Raw genomic sequence first — 6,238 nt, 5'->3', positions numbered from 1 at the left:
GAACTCGATGTTCTTTAAGGTCCCTTCCAGCCCAGGCCATTCCATGATTCTAAGACTGTGCTAGAAGTGAGCTCCTACAGATTTGCTGATGAATTCTTGGCCCCAAATGCACACAAACGTAACCATGTGTGACCTCCTTTATGCGTTGCTTTATGGATTACCATTTAAAGATTTGTCAGTGCTGTGGTAGATAGATATTAAGCAGATGGATGTTCCGAGAGACTCAATCTTCAGCTGCTGTGAACTGTAGCAGGAGGACAGGCAGCAACCCAGAAGAGTTGTGAGGTACACTGGGGGCACTGAGCCACTTTTTGTGCTCACCATTGCTTTCCTGGGCTCCTTTTTGAGAGTTCTTGTTTGCTACAAACCAAAAGAGCAGCCCCTGGTTTTGCAGGCAACAGAGGAGAGAGCAAGAAAGGAAATCTCCAGAGTTTTGCAAGTATAGCTATAGCAAATACTGAGTCTCCTCCTAGCTGTCCTGTACTTACCCAGCTAATTTGAGGGGTGTTGTCTTTACCATAAAAACCAAGAACCCGAGATAAAATTAATCCCTCCCATGAATCTCATCTGGATCTCACTCACCCCTGTCTGACCTCTAGGCTAGTATGAGATGAAAGTGGGACAGAGACATCGTGAGAGCCTACAAGTTCTACCTCCCCTTGCCTAGCTTTAGAGAATCTGATCCCACATAAAGAAATAAAGTAACTATTTTTAAATGGGCTAGAGAATGTATACTTTCTGACAAGGGTTTCATTAAAGAACAGCTGATCACATCCTCTCGGCTGAATTTTTGACTTACTGTATCCTGCCAATCACTTTCTGGCTGGGTAAGATCTTGTTTCTGATTATTCCTATCCTATAGAAGTAAACATATGTGAAATGAACGTTAACAGTGCGTGGCTTATTTTCAGACAGATGTAATACTTCCTGGACTGCTCTTTGGATTTTGGCATGAGTTTCAAAATAGGATTCTCAACCTAATCTAAATAAAATGGGAAAATATATCTATCATTGTGATAGAAACTGTGGAGGAGGCAAACTTTCTCTAAGCAGCACTTTCCTTTCTGTAGTCCCTTGCCTTGCCCAGGGATCAGAGCTGCTAGTATTCCCTCTCCCCTGAGCCCCTATTTCACTCATTTAGAAGAGATCCCAGATGCAGCTGGGAACCCTGAATGTCACAGATGGCAACACTGCAGCATCTCTGCTGGGAAGCAGAACTGCCTTGTTCCAGCTTGACCAATGGCTGGTCAGAGGTCTTGCCTCAAGCCTGGTGGGTAATCCCTTTCAATGTATGCTTAGCAAGCAAAATGAGAGGAGAGGTCTCCTTTTAATATCCACGACTGGAAAGTGGCCTGAGCTACCACGTTGAGCAGTGCTTTGTGCCTGAGTCCTGCCAGAGGCAGTTGTGGTACCGGTACAGCCCAGGGACTGTATCCATGTTATCATGTGTGCATTGAGTCCCTTGGACTAACCTTTGCTTCCTTATACACCTCAGACTAAATAGTTTGAAAGCAATGTGAGGGGAATCTGGTTTGCATGGGTCTTTCTTTGGCCCATTCAGTTCTGCTGAGTACCTGCCACAGGTAGCCTTTGGAAGTAAATGCAAAGACTAAATCTAATAGTCATCAATGCATTTGGTGGGATTGCCTGTAATATATTTGCCAGCCCTAAGCCTTTTCAAAAGTCCATAAAATAGAACATTTCCTTGCATATTTTTTCCAATAACCATGCTAATTGGCTGCCCCAGTTGTGCAGGTTGCGCTGGGACAAGAGGTGTTCTGATTATTCCCTTTGTTTATGGTATTAGACTTGAACTATTGTTGATCTTATTGTTCTTATTTGTAACGTGTTCGCCTCACTAGGACAGTAATTGTGTCAAGCAAGTTGGAGTCCAATCTGCAGAGCTGAATGTTCAGAACTGCAAAAGAAAGGCTCCAATCTTTCAAGCAGCGGGCATATTACTCCTCCATTTGGATTATTAAATTCTAATTATAGCCTGTTGATCCAGTTACAATGTTGTTTGTAAATCTAAATACAGTTCCCTAAAGCTTGCACTAATATGCATTTTTATTTCTTAACCTGTTGATGATTAGTAAAGAAACACCAGTGTGCCTAATAGAGCAGGTGGAGCTTAGCTTGCTTGTGATCAAGCTCTTTTTCTTGTCTGTATTCCTTTGGTTGTGCTTAGGAATGAACACTTAACAGCGTGGAAAACACTGAGAACAACCATGAGCAAAGTGTTTCACGTAATGCCTTGGTGCCTGTGGACTCGTCAGATCTGGGATCAGTAAGAAATTCTCCCTTAGCTAAGATTGGTGATGGCTCAAAGGCTTTTTGGGAGGAGGGGAAAGGCAGTTGGGTTTGGTTCGTCTGTGCTTTGGGCAGTTACCCAAGCTCTTCTGGGAATGGCACTTAACAACTCCCTCTTACACTGACAGTTCTTTTAGTCTCTTCTTTTCCTGTAATGTTTCCTGCATTTTGGCTTCTTTTACAGGAGAATTCTGGTTCATCAACCCACATGAAACGGTGTCTGGTGGGGTGTTTTGTGGGTGCAGTAGGGCTGGTTGAATCCACATACACTGACTTCATATAAACCAAGTATCAATGAGCAGTCATCTGTGATGGCCATGCTGAAACTCCATGCCCTTCCAAGCCCTATTCTTTCCTCTGTCTTCATGAATGTTAAATGCAAGGAAAGCAGAGAAGCCCGAGCCAAGTGGTGTGAGCAGCAGCAGTTCCCAGGAACTGCTGCATTTCCAATGGCTGAAATCCCTGCAGCTCTGAGCTGGGAGTGTACTGCAGCATCCTCCCTCACCTGTAAGAGCAAAGGAGCTTTCAGTAAGAAATTATCATGATGGATGACTGCCTGAGTCCATAAACCATACAGCCATCACCACCTTATTTTTTCTTCCAAGACTCCTTTTACCTCCAGCACACCTGTGTGCCCACAGTGCTCACAAACACCCAGCACAGTCAAGCCTCTCCTGCCCCCGGTGAGGTGGCCAGCTGTGGCTCAACTGCTGGGCATGGGAATCACCGGGCACACACTCAGGAGTGCCACTAAATCTCGGAAAGCTCCTCCCTGAGCCAGGCACAACTCCAGGCAGTGAAGCACTGCAGTGTCACAGTAGTGGGAAGGGCTAGGAAGGGGTTGTGGATGTTTTGACAGGTGGTGTTGGGGAATTAGCCCAATTCCTCCTTCCATCCTTGTCACTCAGAATCCACTTAGGAAGGAAGAGAGGGAGCTGCCCTTTCTAGGGGATGAAGTGAAGGTCTCCTAGAGATTTTCTGCTGTCTCTGCCCAAGAGAGCTTTGACAGGAGTTTTGGATATGGATGTCCAAGCAATGAGCAGCCACAGCAGGTACCATCCTTTCCCACTGATCTGTTCCCATGGGCCCGACAGGAAAAGTCACTGGGGTCCAGGAGCAGGGTGGTGAGAGCAGAAGGTAAAACTGCTTCCTCTCCTTCAAATAGCATCCAAGCTTGCAGTCTTGGCCTGGGCAAACATGGAGCAAGGAGTATACAGATTGAAAGGCATCAGGACATTCCAACAGCTGGGCTGGGGATGGAATGGGAGAGAGTGGTGGAGTTATCTGGAGGGTTGAATGCTCACACACACACACATATCCATGCTGAGATGTTCAAGGCAGGGTAGTGCTCCTTCCTGGGAGGAAGATCGCTGTTTCCTTGCAAGCCCAGTGGATCTGTTAAGGGGGCACTGCCATCAAGCCTTGGGAAAGGCCTGCTTGCATCTCTGTGTCCTCTTGTGTGGGGATGAGAGGGCTTCATCTCCTCCAAGCTGTCACTGAATCTTGCCAGTGCCCCCTTGAAGGCGGGAAGGAAACTTTTAACTCCTCATATGGCTGTGACTAATGGGAACAAAACTATTGAGCCCAAGGTCTCTGCCAGGGAAGCACCAGATCTGGCTGGAGAAGGGTGAGAGGGCTGCTTCTGCTGCAAGGAATGAGGTAGCAAATCCACTGCTCTAGTGGAGCAGAGTGGTATCCTCATTGCTGGGAGGGAGGGCTGGCTGGGGCAAAAAGGCTCTGCTTTGCCCCAGGGAACAACTGCTGGATCCCTGGGCTCCACGATTTAATCCCTCCTGGAAAAGTCTGCTTCCCTCACCACCAGTGCACATTCAATGGAGACAAAGAGGCTCTTCCTGCATTTAGACCTTCCCAGCAACCAGAGACCTGCAAATGCCGACCTGAGAGGTGAGGGAAGGACCCTCGCTCTGCCCCAAAGAGAGGTACTTGTGTGGCTCAAGTAAAAACTCACCACTGTGCCCGGGCAAGCAGTTTTCTAAGGATCCCTGAGAGCCAGACGGACAGGAGAGAGCCTCGGGGATGTCGTGCTGCTGCTTGTCCCCTGCACTTCCCACTGCTGCGGCGGTGAAGGTGCAATGCCGGGGAGCGGCGAACCTGGGGGGCTCGGGAGGACTTCGGGGGAGACAGAGAGGGTGAGAGCAGGGAGTAGCAGCGAGAGTGTCCCCGCCGCGGCGCGGGGATGGCGGCGTGGGAAGGGGAGAGGAGGAAGGTGGCGGCTCCGCAGCTCTGGCCGGCATCCCCGCAGAGCCGGGGCGCCCTGGACGGGCCGCTGCCCGGTCTAAGCGCACGCCGAGGTGAGGATGCCTGAGCCGCCGGCCAGTCGCCAAGGGGGGGCAGAGGGTCTGCAGACCTTCGGAGTGCCCCGCGCCCTGGCGCCTGCCCGCTGCCTCGGGGGTGCTGCGGCTCCGACACCCACCTACTCCCTCGGAAGGGCCGGGGCTCCCGGTTTGGGTGTCCCAGTTTGAGCGCAAGGGTGGATTTGCTGCCTCATGGCGTTGCTGCAGGTTTTACCGGGGAGTGCCCGAGGAGAGGCGCGGAGCCGCGGGCGGCCCTGGAAGCAGCGGCTCCAGGGGATGCTCCAGCCCCGCGCCGAGGGCACCCGCGGCCCGGCCCCGACGTGTGCCGGCCGGGCCCGCAGCTCCGAGGAATGGATGCCTGCCCGAGCCCGCAGAGAAAATAAAACAATATAAATGGAAGCCTAACACCCCGCCAGACCGTGCTCCCCGCGGCCACCAGCATCGGCTCCATCGCCGGCGGCGCGGCCAAGAGGAGAGATGGAGCCGGGGCAGGTCCTGCGTGGGGAGCGCTGTGGATGTCGTCTCGCAGGTTCTGTGGCTGTAACCACTGCTCACCTCGTGAGAGGAGTCACAAAGCTGCATTTGGGGAGGGGCTCCGATTAAGCCTCTTTCAGGAACGGAAATCTTTACTCTGGGTTTCCAAACCACCCGTAAAATAACAAATAAGGTGGGCGAAGCTCCGGCCTGAGAGCCTGGAAACAAAAGGCCGTTTCCAGGCATCAGCTGGCGCCGGGACCGGCAGGCCCAGACCCGGGGAAACGTCCGGGCTGTGTGTGCGTGTGTCGGAGGCCGGCACCATCAAACTCTCGAATTGGCAGAAATAAATTATCTGCAGCATCTGATGGTGCGATTCGATTTGTTCTACTTGAGCTTTCCTTCCTTTGCACGAAAGATATTCGGTTATTCCATTCGGTTGTCCCCTGACGTGCTCCCTGTGCTGCTGCGGTATCCAAAGACGGTCGACGAGAGAGAAGAAAACTATTTTACGAATGAAATGTGAGAAAAAAAAAATGTTAGTGGTTTCAGCTTTTCAGAAACTAGCCCTGGCACCGGCTGTGCAAAAAAAACCAAACAAAACTAAACAAAACCAAAACCAACAAAAATAAAAACAAACAAAAGAACAAAAAAACAAAACAGAACCGTAAATCTGGCAAAATTGTCTCTTAATTCGACCGACAATTACAGGGAGAGATTTAAAGCAAAGGGTAAAGTGTCAAAAGTTTTTTGAAAAAAAATAAAATCGGTGTATTTTTTCAGTTCTTCTAAGCTGTTTAATATCAAAGTGACCTCCAGTCACCTAAACTGATCTTAGTTGTGCTTCCACGTGCGAGGCACATTATTGAATGAATAAAATGTGCCGTGGAGGTTCAAAATCTCCCTAAAATTGTATTCGCTTAAGATAAATTAATTCGTTTCAGATGTCAAAGAGGGCGTTAAAGCATTATTTCTTGATTTCTGTATTTTTTTTCTTTCTTTCTCTTTTTCTTTCTCTTTTTCTTTTTTATCTCTCTTTCTCCCACTCGCTTTGTCTTTCTCTCTTCGTCTTTTCTTTTCCTTCTTTTCCTGCCGTGAAAAACATGCTTTATACTCTTACTCTGTAACGGGATAAAGGA

The sequence above is a fragment of the Empidonax traillii genome, unplaced genomic scaffold (assembly GCF_003031625.1).
Source record: "Empidonax traillii isolate 1590-97213 ecotype Southwest subspecies unplaced genomic scaffold, ASM303162v1 scaffold716:size334641, whole genome shotgun sequence".
Taxonomy (NCBI): Eukaryota; Metazoa; Chordata; class Aves; order Passeriformes; family Tyrannidae; genus Empidonax; species Empidonax traillii.
Note: the sequence above shows the minus strand (reverse complement) of the source record.